This window comes from Mesoplodon densirostris, chromosome 1 (genome assembly GCF_025265405.1).
Source record: "Mesoplodon densirostris isolate mMesDen1 chromosome 1, mMesDen1 primary haplotype, whole genome shotgun sequence".
Lineage (NCBI taxonomy): Eukaryota > Metazoa > Chordata > Mammalia > Artiodactyla > Ziphiidae > Mesoplodon > Mesoplodon densirostris.
Genome location: NC_082661.1, coordinates 245,762,026 through 245,779,177, shown reverse-complemented (window position 1 = coordinate 245,779,177; position 17,152 = coordinate 245,762,026).

Sequence of the window (17,152 nt, the reverse complement as noted above, 5' to 3'; positions counted from 1 at the left end):
ATGGAATATCCCTCAGCCATGAAATCAATGTCATAAGACCCGTAGCAGCAAAGTGAGTGGATTCAGGTACGATGATTCTAAGTGAAATAAGTCACACAGAAAAAGAAACTTATCATAAGATATCACTTATGAAGATCCTGTAAACATGGCTACACATGAACTGAGTTAGGAAAGAGAACAGAGTCTCACATTTAGAAAACACTCTTATGCCTGCTTAAAGGGGAAGGAGAGGTGGGGTGATGCATAGAACCAGAGTTTGATATAAGCACAGGGACCGTTCCAAAACCCAACTTTGGAATAGACAAGACCTACACCTTCCTCAGGGAAAGAGACTCAAAACCCCATATTTCCCGCAGAGGAATATATCTGACTAGTAAGAATCTTAAAACCTATGTATTGATATGTCTCCATAAGGGAATCAAGTGTGTCTAGAGTGGCATAAACATGGCAGCGAGAATCAGCTCAAACCCACTAAAAAAAGAATTTCCAAATCAAAACTAAAAAACAGGGAAATTCTTTACAATTCCTTCAGGGTGTCTGAGGAAACCTGGAAAGACCCTATCTACAATGACAGCTGGATGTGGCATAAGGCTGGACACTTGGGACTGAGAGGATTGGTGAGATTGGGTGAGCAAATGCAGACCCTTTCAAGCAATAATGCATGGCCCCCATTCCATGGGTCCCAACTCTCCAGGTTCAAGGGAATATTACTACAGCTATAACATGTACAGGAAACCTAGAGAATGTACACAGGGTGAATACGAAAGGTTTCTAAAACTCAACGAATAGTCCCTCTCCTGGTGCTCCAGTTTGACTTTCCAACTGCCTTACTATCAATCTCCCAACTTGGAGAGACAGGCCCTTTAACCTCCTGGTTTGCACAGGTTCCCAATTTGGCAGAGGATGGAAGGGACGAGGGAGAACCCATGAGAGAGAAGCTGTTAGGCATTTGGACGGGCACATGTCACTCTAATTTCCCGGCAGGAAGAAGAATTAACCAAAGTCTCAGCCACCCACCGGGAACCAGTATAGGACATGATCCAAAATTTTGGACTTGCGTTCAGCTCACAAAAAACGAGTTGAGAAATGGAGCTCAGGGGCACAGCAATTCACAAACTGGCAGAGTGATAATGGACAACTATCGTCCAAAAATCTGTTGAGGGAAGTCAACGAGGCGGACTTGAAAGCGAGGCAAAATAGCAGGAAACAGATTTCAAGAGGTACGTTGGAATCGCCTGTAAAGCACAGGAAGAGGGGCACAACTTCGACAATGATGCCCTTGGCCAAAAAGGGCGTATGCGTTTTCTCCTGAATATATTCAGGAGAAAACGCATACGCCCTTTTTGGCCAAGCAAGCAAGCGCCAATGCAAATCTGCACTACAAAGAAGTATCACTTCCCACCGGTCAAAAGGGACATCCACGAAATGTGTAAAAACCAGAAAGGCAAGACAGGCCCTGGAGAACAGGGAGCCTTGTTATGCTGATGGGCGGGATGTCAATTGCCAACTGCCTCACTGGAGGAGTGCATTGTGTTCCCTAAAACAAGTAAACAACAGAGCTACAGAGCCAAGGCCACTTCCAGTCTAGGGAATATACCTTGGGAAAACTGAAAATCAATAAGAAAGAGCCACCTCCAAATTTAGGGCTGCACTGACTACAAGAACCTCAACTTGGGTACAACTTAAATATCCCAGGAAATATAAAAATGGTTCAAAACATTGTGGTACTTACGTACGATGGAATATCCCTCAGCCATGAAATCAATGTCATAAGACCCGTAGCAGCAAAGTGAGTGGATTCAGGTACGATGATTCTAAGTGAAATAAGTCACACAGAAAAAGAAACTTATCATAAGATATCACTTATGAAGATCCTGTAAACATGGCTACACATGAACTGAGTTAGGAAAGAGAACAGAGTCTCACATTTAGAAAACACTCTTATGCCTGCTTAAAGGGGAAGGAGAGGTGGGGTGATGCATAGAACCAGAGTTTGATATAAGCACAGGGACCGTTCCAAATCCCAACTTTGGAATAGACAAGACCTACACCTTCCTCAGGGAAAGAGACTCAAAACCCCATATTTCCCGCAGAGGAATATATCTGACTAGTAAGAATCTTAAAACCTATGTATTGATATGTCTCCATAAGGGAATCAAGTGTGTCTAGAGTGGCATAAACATGGCAGCGAGAATCAGCTCAAACCCACTCTAAAAAGGAATTTCAAAAGCAAAACCAAAAAACAGGGAAATTCTTTACAATTCCTTCAGGGTGTCTGAGGAAACCTGGAAAGACCCTATCTACAATGACAGCTGGATGTGGCATAAGGCTGGACACTTGGGACTGAGAGGATTGGTGAGATTGGGTGAGCAAATGCAGACCCTTTCAAGCAATAATGCATGGCCCCCATTCCATGGGTCCCAACTCTCCAGGTTGAAGGGAATATTACTACAGCTATAACATGTACAGGAAACCTAGAGAATGTACAGACGGTGAATACGAAAGGTTTCTAAAACTCAACGAATAGTCCCTCTCCTGGTGCTCCAGTTTGACTTTCCAACTGCCTTACTATCAATCTCCCAACTTGGAGAGACAGGCCCTTTAACCTCCTGGTTTGCACAGGTTCCCAATTTGGCAGAGGATGGAAGGGACGAGGGAGAACCCATGAGAGAGAAGCTGTTAGGCATTTGGACGGGCACATGTCACTCTAATTTCCCGGCAGGAAGAAGAATTAACCAAAGTCTCAGCCACCCACCGGGAACCAGTATAGGACATGATCCAAAATTTTGGACTTGCGTTCAGCTCACAAAAAACGAGTTGAGAAATGGAGCTCAGGGGCACAGCAATTCACAAACTGGCAGAGTGATAATGGACAACTATCGTCCAAAAATCTGTTGAGGGAAGTCAACGAGGCGGACTTGAAAGCGAGGCAAAATAGCAGGAAACAGATTTCAAGAGGTACGTTGGAATCGCCTGTAAAGCACAGGAAGAGGGGCACAACTTCGACAATGATGCCCTTGGCCAAAAAGGGCGTATGCGTTTTCTCCTGAATATATTCAGGAGAAAACGCATACGCCCTTTTTGGCCAAGCAAGCAAGCGGGCAATGCAAATCTGCAGTACAAAGAAGTATCACTTCCCACCGGTCAAAAGGGACATCCACAAAATGTGTAAAAACCAGAAAGGCAAGACAGGCCCTGGAGAACAGGGAGCCTTGTTATGCTGATGGGCGGGATGTCAATTGCCAACTGCCTCACTGGAGGAGTGCATTGTGTTCCCTAAAACAAGTAAACAACAGAGCTACAGAGCCAAGGCCACTTCCAGTCTAGGGAATATACCTTGGGAAAACTGAAAATCAATAAGAAAGAGCCACCTCCAAATTTAGGGCTGCACTGACTACAAGAACCTCAACTTGGGTACACCATAAATATCCCAGGAAATATAAAAATGGTTCAAAACATTGTGGTACTTACGTACGATGGAATATCCCTCAGCCATGAAATCAATGTCATAAGACCCGTAGCAGCAAAGTGAGTGGATTCAGGTACCATGATTCTAAGTGAAATAAGTCACACAGAAAAAGAAACTTATGATAAGATATCACTTATGAAGATCCTGTAAACATGGCTACACATGAACTGAGTTAGGAAAGAGAACAGAGTCTCACATTTAGAAAACACTCTTATGCCTGCTTAAAGGGGAAGGAGAGGTGGGGTGATGCATAAAACCAGAGTTTGATATAAGCACAGGGACCGTTCCAAAACCCAACTTTGGAATAGACAAGACCTACACCTTCCTCAGGGAAAGAGACTCAAAACCCCATATTTCCCGCAGAGGAATATATCTGACTAGTAAGAATCTTAAAACCTATGTATTGATATGTCTCCATAAGGGAATCAAGTGTGTCTAGAGTGGCATAAACATGGCAGCGAGAATCAGCTCAAACCCACTATAAAAAGGAATTTCCAAAGCAAAACCAAAAAACAGGGAAATTCTTTACAATTCCTTCAGGGTGTCTGAGGAAACCTGGAAAGACCCTATCTACAATGACAGCTGGATGTGGCATAAGGCTGGACACTTGGGACTGAGAGGATTGGTGAGATTGGGTGAGCAAATGCAGACCCTTTCAAGCAATAATGCATGGCCCCCATTCCATGGGTCCCAACTCTCCAGGTTGAAGGGAATATTACTACAGCTATAACATGTACAGGAAACCTAGAGAATGTACAGACGGTGAATACGAAATGTTTCTAAAACTCAACGAATAGTCCCTCTCCTGGTGCTCCAGTTTGACTTTCCAACTGCCTTACTATCAATCTCCCAACTTGGAGAGACAGGCCCTTTAACCTCCTGGTTTGCACAGGTTCCCAATTTGGCAGAGGATGGAAGGGACGAGGGAGAACCCATGAGAGAGAAGCTGTTAGGCATTTGGACGGGCACATGTCACTCTAATTTCCCGGCAGGAAGAAGAATTAACCAAAGTCTCAGCCACCCACCGGGAACCAGTATAGGACATGATCCAAAATTTTGGACTTGCGTTCAGCTCACAAAAAACGAGTTGAGAAATGGAGCTCAGGGGCACAGCAATTCACAAACTGGCAGAGTGATAATGGACAACTATCGTCCAAAAATCTGTTGAGGGAAGTCAACGAGGCGGACTTGAAAGCGAGGCAAAATAGCAGGAAACAGATTTCAAGAGGTACGTTGGAATCGCCTGTAAAGCACAGGAAGAGGGGCACAACTTCGACAATGATGCCCTTGGCCAAAAAGGGCGTATGCGTTTTCTCCTGAATATATTCAGGAGAAAACGCATACGCCCTTTTTGGCCAAGCAAGCAAGCGGGCAATGCAAATCTGCACTACAAAGAAGTATCACTTCCCACCGGTCAAAAGGGACATCCACGAAATGTGTAAAAACCAGAAAGGCAAGACAGGCCCTGGAGAACAGGGAGCCTTGTTATGCTGATGGGCGGGATGTCAATTGCCAACTGCCTCACTGGAGGAGTGCATTGTGTTCCCTAAAACAAGTAAACAACAGAGCTACAGAGCCAAGGCCACTTCCAGTCTAGGGAATATACCTTGGGAAAACTGAAAATCAATAAGAAAGAGCCACCTCCAAATTTAGGGCTGCACTGACTACAAGAACCTCAACTTGGGTACACCTTAAATATCCCAGGAAATATAAAAATGGTTCAAAACATTGTGGTACTTACGTACGATGGAATATCCCTCAGCCATGAAATCAATGTCATAAGACCCGTAGCAGCAAAGTGAGTGGATTCAGGTACCATGATTCTAAGTGAAATAAGTCACACAGAAAAAGAAACTTATCATAAGATATCACTTATGAAGATCCTGTAAACATGGCTACACATGAACTGAGTTAGGAAAGAGAACAGAGTCTCACATTTAGAAAACACTCTTATGCCTGCTTAAAGGGGAAGGAGAGGTGGGGTGATGCATAAAACCAGAGTTTGATATAAGCACAGGGACCGTTCCAAAAACCAACTTTGGAATAGACAAGACCTACACCTTCCTCAGGGAAAGAGACTCAAAACCCCATATTTCCCGCAGAGGAATATATCTGACTAGTAAGAATCTTAAAACCTATGTATTGATATGTCTCCATAAGGGAATCAAGTGTGTCTAGAGTGGCATAAACATGGCAGCGAGAATCAGCTCAAACCGACTAAAAAAAGAATTTCCAAAGCAAAACGAAAAAAACAGGGAAATTCTTTACAATGCCTTCAGGGTGTCTGAGGAAACCTGGAAAGACCCTATCTACAATGACAGCTGGATGTGGCATAAGGCTGGACACTTGGGACTGAGAGGATTGGTGAGATTGGGTGAGCAAATGCAGACCCTTTCAAGCAATAATGCATGGCCCCCATTCCATGGGTCCCAACTCTCCAGGTTGAAGGGAATATTACTACAGCTATAACATGTACAGGAAACCTAGAGAATGTACAGACGGTGAATACGATAGGTTTCTAAAACTCAACGAATAGTCCCTCTCCTGGTGCTCCAGTTTGACTTTCCAACTGCCTTACTATCAATCTCCCAACTTGGAGAGACAGGCCCTTTAACCTCCTGGTTTGCACAGGTTCCCAATTTGGCAGAGGATGGAAGGGACGAGGGAGAACCCATGAGAGAGAAGCTGTTAGGCATTTGGACGGGCACATGTCACTCTAATTTCCCGGCAGGAAGAAGAATTAACCAAAGTCTCAGCCACCCACCGGGAACCAGTATAGGACATGATCCAAAATTTTGGACTTGCGTTCAGCTCACAAAAAACGAGTTGAGAAATGGAGCTCAGGGGCACAGCAATTCACAAACTGGCAGAGTGATAATGGACAACTATCGTCCAAAAATCTGTTGAGGGAAGTCAACGAGGCGGACTTGAAAGCGAGGCAAAATAGCAGGAAACAGATTTCAAGAGGTACGTTGGAATCGCCTGTAAAGCACAGGAAGAGGGGCACAACTTCGACAATGATGCCCTTGGCCAAAAAGGGCGTATGCGTTTTCTCCTGAATATATTCAGGAGAAAACGCATACGCCCTTTTTGGCCAAGCAAGCAAGCGGGCAATGCAAATCTGCAGTACAAAGAAGTATCACTTCCCACCGGTCAAAAGGGACATCCACAAAATGTGTAAAAACCAGAAAGGCAAGACAGGCCCTGGAGAACAGGGAGCCTTGTTATGCTGATGGGCGGGATGTCAATTGCCAACTGCCTCACTGGAGGAGTGCATTGTGTTCCCTAAAACAAGTAAACAACAGAGCTACAGAGCCAAGGCCACTTCCAGTCTAGGGAATATACCTTGGGAAAACTGAAAATCAATAAGAAAGAGCCACCTCCAAATTTAGGGCTGCACTGACTACAAGAACCTCAACTTGGGTACACCTTAAATATCCCAGGAAATATAAAAATGGTTCAAAACATTGTGGTACTTACGTACGATGGAATATCCCTCAGCCATGAAATCAATGTCATAAGACCCGTAGCAGCAAAGTGAGTGGATTCAGGTACCATGATTCTAAGTGAAATAAGTCACACAGAAAAAGAAACTTATCATAAGATATCACTTATGAAGATCCTGTAAACATGGCTACACATGAACTGAGTTAGGAAAGAGAACAGAGTCTCACATTTAGAAAACACTCTTATGCCTGCTTAAAGGGGAAGGAGAGGTGGGGTGATGCATAAAACCAGAGTTTGATATAAGCACAGGGACCGTTCCAAAAACCAACTTTGGAATAGACAAGACCTACACCTTCCTCAGGGAAAGAGACTCAAAACCCCATATTTCCCGCAGAGGAATATATCTGACTAGTAAGAATCTTAAAACCTATGTATTGATATGTCTCCATAAGGGAATCAAGTGTGTCTAGAGTGGCATAAACATGGCAGCGAGAATCAGCTCAAACCCACTAAAAAAAGAATTTCCAAAGCAAAACTAAAAAACAGGGAAATTCTTTACAATGCCTTCAGGGTGTCTGAGGAAACCTGGAAAGACCCTATCTACAATGACAGCTGGATGTGGCATAAGGCTGGACACTTGGGACTGAGAGGATTGGTGAGATTGGGTGAGCAAATGCAGACCCTTTCAAGCAATAATGCATGGCCCCCATTCCATGGGTCCCAACTCTCCAGGTTCAAGGGAATATTACTACAGCTATAACATGTACAGGAAACCTAGAGAATGTACACAGGGTGAATACGAAAGGTTTCTAAAACTCAACGAATAGTCCCTCTCCTGGTGCTCCAGTTTGACTTTCCAACTGCCTTACTATCAATCTCCCAACTTGGAGAGACAGGCCCTTTAACCTCCTGGTTTGCACAGGTTCCCAATTTGGCAGAGGATGGAAGGGACGAGGGAGAACCCATGAGAGAGAAGCTGTTAGGCATTTGGACGGGCACATGTCACTCTAATTTCCCGGCAGGAAGAAGAATTAACCAAAGTCTCAGCCACCCACCGGGAACCAGTATAGGACATGATCCAAAATTTTGGACTTGCGTTCAGCTCACAAAAAACGAGTTGAGAAATGGAGCTCAGGGGCACAGCAATTCACAAACTGGCAGAGTGATAATGGACAACTATCGTCCAAAAATCTGTTGAGGGAAGTCAACGAGGCGGACTTGAAAGCGAGGCAAAATAGCAGGAAACAGATTTCAAGAGGTACGTTGGAATCGCCTGTAAAGCACAGGAAGAGGGGCACAACTTCGACAATGATGCCCTTGGCCAAAAAGGGCGTATGCGTTTTCTCCTGAATATATTCAGGAGAAAACGCATACGCCGTTTTTGGCCAAGCAAGCAAGCGGGCAATGCAAATCTGCACTACAAAGAAGTATCACTTCCCACCGGTCAAAAGGGACATCCACGAAATGTGTAAAAACCAGAAAGGCAAGACAGGCCCTGGAGAACAGGGAGCCTTGTTATGCTGATGGGCGGGATGTCAATTGCCAACTGCCTCACTGGAGGAGTGCATTGTGTTCCCTAAAACAAGTAAACAACAGAGCTACAGAGCCAAGGCCACTTCCAGTCTAGGGAATATACCTTGGGAAAACTGAAAATCAATAAGAAAGAGCCACCTCCAAATTTAGGGCTGCACTGACTACAAGAACCTCAACTTGGGTACACCTTAAATATCCCAGGAAATATAAAAATGGTTCAAAACATTGTGGTACTTACGTACGATGGAATATCCCTCAGCCATGAAATCAATGTCATAAGACCCGTAGCAGCAAAGTGAGTGGATTCAGGTACCATGATTCTAAGTGAAATAAGTCACACAGAAAAAGAAACTTAGCATAAGATATCACTTATGAAGATCCTGTAAACATGGCTACACATGAACTGAGTTAGGAAAGAGAACAGAGTCTCACATTTAGAAAACACTCTTATGACTGCTTAAAGGGGAAGGAGAGGTGGGGTGATGCATAGAACCAGAGTTTGATATAAGCACAGGGACCGTTCCAAAACCCAACTTTGGAATAGACAAGACCTACACCTTCCTCAGGGAAAGAGACTCAAAACCCCATATTTCCCGCAGAGGAATATATCTGACTAGTAAGAATCTTAAAACCTATGTATTGATATGTCTCCATAAGGGAATCAAGTGTGTCTAGAGTGGCATAAACATGGCAGCGAGAATCAGCTCAAACCCACTATAAAAAGGAATTTCCAAAGCAAAACCAAAAAACAGGGAAATTCTTTACAATTCCTTCAGGGTGTCTGAGGAAACCTGGAAAGACCCTATCTACAATGACAGCTGGATGTGGCATAAGGCTGGACACTTGGGACTGAGAGGATTGGTGAGATTGGGTGAGCAAATGCAGACCCTTTCAAGCAATAATGCATGGCCCCCATTCCATGGGTCCCAACTCTCCAGGTTGAAGGGAATATTACTACAGCTATAACATGTACAGGAAACCTAGAGAATGTACAGACGGTGAATACGAAAGGTTTCTAAAACTCAACGAATAGTCCCTCTCCTGGTGCTCCAGTTTGACTTTCCAACTGCCTTACTATCAATCTCCCAACTTGGAGAGACAGGCCCTTTAACCTCCTGGTTTGCACAGGTTTCCAATTTGGCAGAGGATGGAAGGGACGAGGGAGAACCCATGAGAGAGAAGCTGTTAGGCATTTGGACGGGCACATGTCACTCTAATTTCCCGGCAGGAAGAAGAATTAACCAAAGTCTCAGCCACCCACCGGGAACCAGTATAGGACATGATCCAAAATTTTGGACTTGCGTTCAGCTCACAAAAAACGAGTTGAGAAATGGAGCTCAGGGGCACATCAATTCACAAACTGGCAGAGTGATAATGGACAACTATCGTCCAAAAATCTGTTGAGGGAAGTCAACGAGGCGGACTTGAAAGCGAGGCAAAATAGCAGGAAACAGATTTCAAGAGGTACGTTGGAATCGCCTGTAAAGCACAGGAAGAGGGGCACAACTTCGACAATGATGCCCTTGGCCAAAAAGGGCGTATGCGTTTTCTCCTGAATATATTCAGGAGAAAACGCATACGCCCTTTTTGGCCAAGCAAGCAAGCGGGCAATGCAAATCTGCACTACAAAGAAGTATCACTTCCCACCGGTCAAAAGGGACATCCACGAAATGTGTAAACACCAGAAAGGCAAGACAGGCCCTGGAGAACAGGGAGCCTTGTTATGCTGATGGGCGGGATGTCAATTGCCAACTGCCTCACTGGAGGAGTGCATTGTGTTCCCTAAAACAAGTAAACAACAGAGCTACAGAGCCAAGGCCACTTCCAGTCTAGGGAATATACCTTGGGAAAACTGAAAATCAATAAGAAAGAGCCACCTCCAAATTTAGGGCTGCACTGACTACAAGAACCTCAACTTGGGTACAACTTAAATATCCCAGGAAATATAAAAATGGTTCAAAACATTGTGGTACTTACGTACGATGGAATATCCCTCAGCCATGAAATCAATGTCATAAGACCCGTAGCAGCAAAGTGAGTGGATTCAGGTACGATGATTCTAAGTGAAATAAGTCACACAGAAAAAGAAACTTATCATAAGATATCACTTATGAAGATCCTGTAAACATGGCTACACATGAACTGAGTTAGGAAAGAGAACAGAGTCTCACATTTAGAAAACACTCTTATGCCTGCTTAAAGGGGAAGGAGAGGTGGGGTGATGCATAGAACCAGAGTTTGATATAAGCACAGGGACCGTTCCAAAACCCAACTTTGGAATAGACAAGACCTACACCTTCCTCAGGGAAAGAGACTCAAAACCCCATATTTCCCGCAGAGGAATATATCTGACTAGTAAGAATCTTAAAACCTATGTATTGATATGTCTCCATAAGGGAATCAAGTGTGTCTAGAGTGGCATAAACATGGCAGCGAGAATCAGCTCAAACCCACTATAAAAAGGAATTTCCAAAGCAAAACCAAAAAACAGGGAAATTCTTTACAATTCCTTCAGGGTGTCTGAGGAAACCTGGAAAGACCCTATCTACAATGACAGCTGGATGTGGCATAAGGCTGGACACTTGGGACTGAGAGGATTGGTGAGATTGGGTGAGCAAATGCAGACCCTTTCAAGCAATAATGCATGGCCCCCATTCCATGGGTCCCAAATCTCCAGGTTGAAGGGAATATTACTACAGCTATAACATGTACAGGAAACCTAGAGAATGTACAGACGGTGAATACGAAAGGTTTCTAAAACTCAACGAATAGTCCCTCTCCTGGTGCTCCAGTTTGACTTTCCAACTGCCTTACTATCAATCTCCCAACTTGGAGAGACAGGCCCTTTAACCTCCTGGTTTGCACAGGTTCCCAAATTGGCAGAGGATGGAAGGGACGAGGGAGAACCCATGAGAGAGAAGCTGTTAGGCATTTGGACGGGCACATGTCACTCTAATTTCCCGGCAGGAAGAAGAATTAACCAAAGTCTCAGCCATCCACCGGGAACCAGTATAGGACATGATCCAAAATTTTGGACTTGCGTTCAGCTCACAAAAAACGAGTTGAGAAATGGAGCTCAGGGGCACAGCAATTCACAAACTGGCAGAGTGATAATGGACAACTATCGTCCAAAAATCTGTTGAGGGAAGTCAACGAGGCGGACTTGAAAGCGAGGCAAAATAGCAGGAAACAGATTTCAAGAGGTAACTTGGAATCGCCTGTAAAGCACAGGAAGAGGGGCACAACTTCGACAATGATGCCCTTGGCCAAAAAGGGCGTATGCGTTTTCTCCTGAATATATTCAGGAGAAAATGCATACGCCCTTTTTGGCCTAGCAAGCAAGCGGGCAATGCAAATCTGCACTACAAAGAAGTATCACTTCCCACCGGTCAAAAGGGACATCCACAAAATGTGTAAAAACCAGAAAGGCAAGACAGGCCCTGGAGAACAGGGAGCCTTGTTATGCTGATGGGCGGGATGTCAACTGCCAACTGCCTCACTGGAGGAGTGCATTGTGTTCCCTAAAACAAGTAAACAACAGAGCTACAGAGCCAAGGCCACTTCCAGTCTAGGGAATATACCTTGGGAAAACTGAAAATCAATAAGAAAGAGCCACCTCCAAATTTAGGGCTGCACTGACTACAAGAACCTCAACTTGGGTACACCTTAAATATCCCAGGAAATATAAAAATGGTTCAAAACATTGTGGTACTTATGTACGATGGAATATCCCTCAGCCATGAAATCAATGTCATAAGACCCGTAGTAGCAAAGTGAGTGGATTCAGGTACCATGATTCTAAGTGAAATATGTCACACAGAAAAAGAAACTTATCATAAGATATCACTTATGAAGATCCTGTAAACATGGCTACACATGAACTGAGTTAGGAAAGAGAACAGAGTCTCACATTTAGAAAACACTCTTATGCCTGCTTAAAGGGGAAGGAGAGGTGGGGTGATGCATAAAACCAGAGTTTGATATAAGCACAGGGACCGTTCCAAAAACCAACTTTGGAATAGACAAGACCTACACCTTCCTCAGGGAAAGAGACTCAAAACCCCATATTTCCCGCAGAGGAATATATCTGACTAGTAAGAATCTTAAAACCTATGTATTGATATGTCTCCATAAGGGAATCAAGTGTGTCTAGAGTGGCATAAACATGGCAGCGAGAATCAGCTCAAACCCACTAAAAAAAGAATTTCCAAAGCAAAACTAAAAAACAGGGAAATTCTTTACAATGCCTTCAGGGTGTCTGAGGAAACCTGGAAAGACCCTATCTACAATGACAGCTGGATGTGGCATAAGGCTGGACACTTGGGACTGAGAGGATTGGTGAGATTGGGTGAGCAAATGCAGACCCTTTCAAGCAATAATGCATGGCCCCCATTCCATGGGTCCCAACTCTCCAGGTTCAAGGGAATATTACTACAGCTATAACATGTACAGGAAACCTAGAGAATGTACACAGGGTGAATACGAAAGGTTTCTAAAACTCAACGAATAGTCCCTCTCCTGGTGCTCCAGTTTGACTTTCCAACTGCCTTACTATCAATCTCCCAACTTGGAGAGACAGGCCCTTTAACCTCCTGGTTTGCACAGGTTCCCAATTTGGCAGAGGATGGAAGGGACGAGGGAGAACCCATGAGAGAGAAGCTGTTAGGCATTTGGACGGGCACATGTCACTCTAATTTCCCGGCAGGAAGAAGAATTAACCAAAGTCTCAGCCACCCACCGGGAACCAGTATAGGACATGATCCAAAATTTTGGACTTGCGTTCAGCTCACAAAAAACGAGTTGAGAAATGGAGCTCAGGGGCACAGCAATTCACAAACTGGCAGAGTGATAATGGACAACTATCGTCCAAAAATCTGTTGAGGGAAGTCAACGAGGCGGACTTGAAAGCGAGGCAAAATAGCAGGAAACAGATTTCAAGAGGTACGTTGGAATCGCCTGTAAAGCACAGGAAGAGGGGCACAACTTCGACAATGATGCCCTTGGCCAAAAAGGGCGTATGCGTTTTCTCCTGAATATATTCAGGAGAAAACGCATACGCCGTTTTTGGCCAAGCAAGCAAGCGGGCAATGCAAATCTGCACTACAAAGAAGTATCACTTCCCACCGGTCAAAAGGGACATCCACGAAATGTGTAAAAACCAGAAAGGCAAGACAGGCCCTGGAGAACAGGGAGCCTTGTTATGCTGATGGGCGGGATGTCAATTGCCAACTGCCTCACTGGAGGAGTGCATTGTGTTCCCTAAAACAAGTAAACAACAGAGCTACAGAGCCAAGGCCACTTCCAGTCTAGGGAATATACCTTGGGAAAACTGAAAATCAATAAGAAAGAGCCACCTCCAAATTTAGGGCTGCACTGACTACAAGAACCTCAACTTGGGTACACCTTAAATATCCCAGGAAATATAAAAATGGTTCAAAACATTGTGGTACTTACGTACGATGGAATATCCCTCAGCCATGAAATCAATGTCATAAGACCCGTAGCAGCAAAGTGAGTGGATTCAGGTACCATGATTCTAAGTGAAATAAGTCACACAGAAAAAGAAACTTAGCATAAGATATCACTTATGAAGATCCTGTAAACATGGCTACACATGAACTGAGTTAGGAAAGAGAACAGAGTCTCACATTTAGAAAACACTCTTATGACTGCTTAAAGGGGAAGGAGAGGTGGGGTGATGCATAGAACCAGAGTTTGATATAAGCACAGGGACCGTTCCAAAACCCAACTTTGGAATAGACAAGACCTACACCTTCCTCAGGGAAAGAGACTCAAAACCCCATATTTCCCGCAGAGGAATATATCTGACTAGTAAGAATCTTAAAACCTATGTATTGATATGTCTCCATAAGGGAATCAAGTGTGTCTAGAGTGGCATAAACATGGCAGCGAGAATCAGCTCAAACCCACTATAAAAAGGAATTTCCAAAGCAAAACCAAAAAACAGGGAAATTCTTTACAATTCCTTCAGGGTGTCTGAGGAAACCTGGAAAGACCCTATCTACAATGACAGCTGGATGTGGCATAAGGCTGGACACTTGGGACTGAGAGGATTGGTGAGATTGGGTGAGCAAATGCAGACCCTTTCAAGCAATAATGCATGGCCCCCATTCCATGGGTCCCAACTCTCCAGGTTGAAGGGAATATTACTACAGCTATAACATGTACAGGAAACCTAGAGAATGTACAGACGGTGAATACGAAAGGTTTCTAAAACTCAACGAATAGTCCCTCTCCTGGTGCTCCAGTTTGACTTTCCAACTGCCTTACTATCAATCTCCCAACTTGGAGAGACAGGCCCTTTAACCTCCTGGTTTGCACAGGTTTCCAATTTGGCAGAGGATGGAAGGGACGAGGGAGAACCCATGAGAGAGAAGCTGTTAGGCATTTGGACGGGCACATGTCACTCTAATTTCCCGGCAGGAAGAAGAATTAACCAAAGTCTCAGCCACCCACCGGGAACCAGTATAGGACATGATCCAAAATTTTGGACTTGCGTTCAGCTCACAAAAAACGAGTTGAGAAATGGAGCTCAGGGGCACAGCAATTCACAAACTGGCAGAGTGATAATGGACAACTATCGTCCAAAAATCTGTTGAGGGAAGTCAACGAGGCGGACTTGAAAGCGAGGCAAAATAGCAGGAAACAGATTTCAAGAGGTACGTTGGAATCGCCTGTAAAGCACAGGAAGAGGGGCACAACTTCGACAATGATGCCCTTGGCCAAAAAGGGCGTATGCGTTTTCTCCTGAATATATTCAGGAGAAAACGCATACGCCCTTTTTGGCCAAGCAAGCAAGCGGGCAATGCAAATCTGCACTACAAAGAAGTATCACTTCCCACCGGTCAAAAGGGACATCCACGAAATGTGTAAACACCAGAAAGGCAAGACAGGCCCTGGAGAACAGGGAGCCTTGTTATGCTGATGGGCGGGATGTCAATTGCCAACTGCCTCACTGGAGGAGTGCATTGTGTTCCCTAAAACAAGTAAACAACAGAGCTACAGAGCCAAGGCCACTTCCAGTCTAGGGAATATACCTTGGGAAAACTGAAAATCAATAAGAAAGAGCCACCTCCAAATTTAGGGCTGCACTGACTACAAGAACCTCAACTTGGGTACAACTTAAATATCCCAGGAAATATAAAAATGGTTCAAAACATTGTGGTACTTACGTACGATGGAATATCCCTCAGCCATGAAATCAATGTCATAAGACCCGTAGCAGCAAAGTGAGTGGATTCAGGTACGATGATTCTAAGTGAAATAAGTCACACAGAAAAAGAAACTTATCATAAGATATCACTTATGAAGATCCTGTAAACATGGCTACACATGAACTGAGTTAGGAAAGAGAACAGAGTCTCACATTTAGAAAACACTCTTATGCCTGCTTAAAGGGGAAGGAGAGGTGGGGTGATGCATAGAACCAGAGTTTGATATAAGCACAGGGACCGTTCCAAAACCCAACTTTGGAATAGACAAGACCTACACCTTCCTCAGGGAAAGAGACTCAAAACCCCATATTTCCCGCAGAGGAATATATCTGACTAGTAAGAATCTTAAAACCTATGTATTGATATGTCTCCATAAGGGAATCAAGTGTGTCTAGAGTGGCATAAACATGGCAGCGAGAATCAGCTCAAACCCACTATAAAAAGGAATTTCCAAAGCAAAACCAAAAAACAGGGAAATTCTTTACAATTCCTTCAGGGTGTCTGAGGAAACCTGGAAAGACCCTATCTACAATGACAGCTGGATGTGGCATAAGGCTGGACACTTGGGACTGAGAGGATTGGTGAGATTGGGTGAGCAAATGCAGACCCTTTCAAGCAATAATGCATGGCCCCCATTCCATGGGTCCCAAATCTCCAGGTTGAAGGGAATATTACTACAGCTATAACATGTACAGGAAACCTAGAGAATGTACAGACGGTGAATACGAAAGGTTTCTAAAACTCAACGAATAGTCCCTCTCCTGGTGCTCCAGTTTGACTTTCCAACTGCCTTACTATCAATCTCCCAACTTGGAGAGACAGGCCCTTTAACCTCCTGGTTTGCACAGGTTCCCAAATTGGCAGAGGATGGAAGGGACGAGGGAGAACCCATGAGAGAGAAGCTGTTAGGCATTTGGACGGGCACATGTCACTCTAATTTCCCGGCAGGAAGAAGAATTAACCAAAGTCTCAGCCATCCACCGGGAACCAGTATAGGACATGATCCAAAATTTTGGACTTGCGTTCAGCTCACAAAAAACGAGTTGAGAAATGGAGCTCAGGGGCACAGCAATTCACAAACTGGCAGAGTGATAATGGACAACTATCGTCCAAAAATCTGTTGAGGGAAGTCAACGAGGCGGACTTGAAAGCGAGGCAAAATAGCAGGAAACAGATTTCAAGAGGTAACTTGGAATCGCCTGTAAAGCACAGGAAGAGGGGCACAACTTCGACAATGATGCCCTTGGCCAAAAAGGGCGTATGCGTTTTCTCCTGAATATATTCAGGAGAAAATGCATACGCCCTTTTTGGCCTAGCAAGCAAGCGGGCAATGCAAATCTGCACTACAAAGAAGTATCACTTCCCACCGGTCAAAAGGGACATCCACAAAATGTGTAAAAACCAGAAAGGCAAGACAGGCCCTGGAGAACAGGGAGCCTTGTTATGCTGATGGGCGGGATGTCAACTG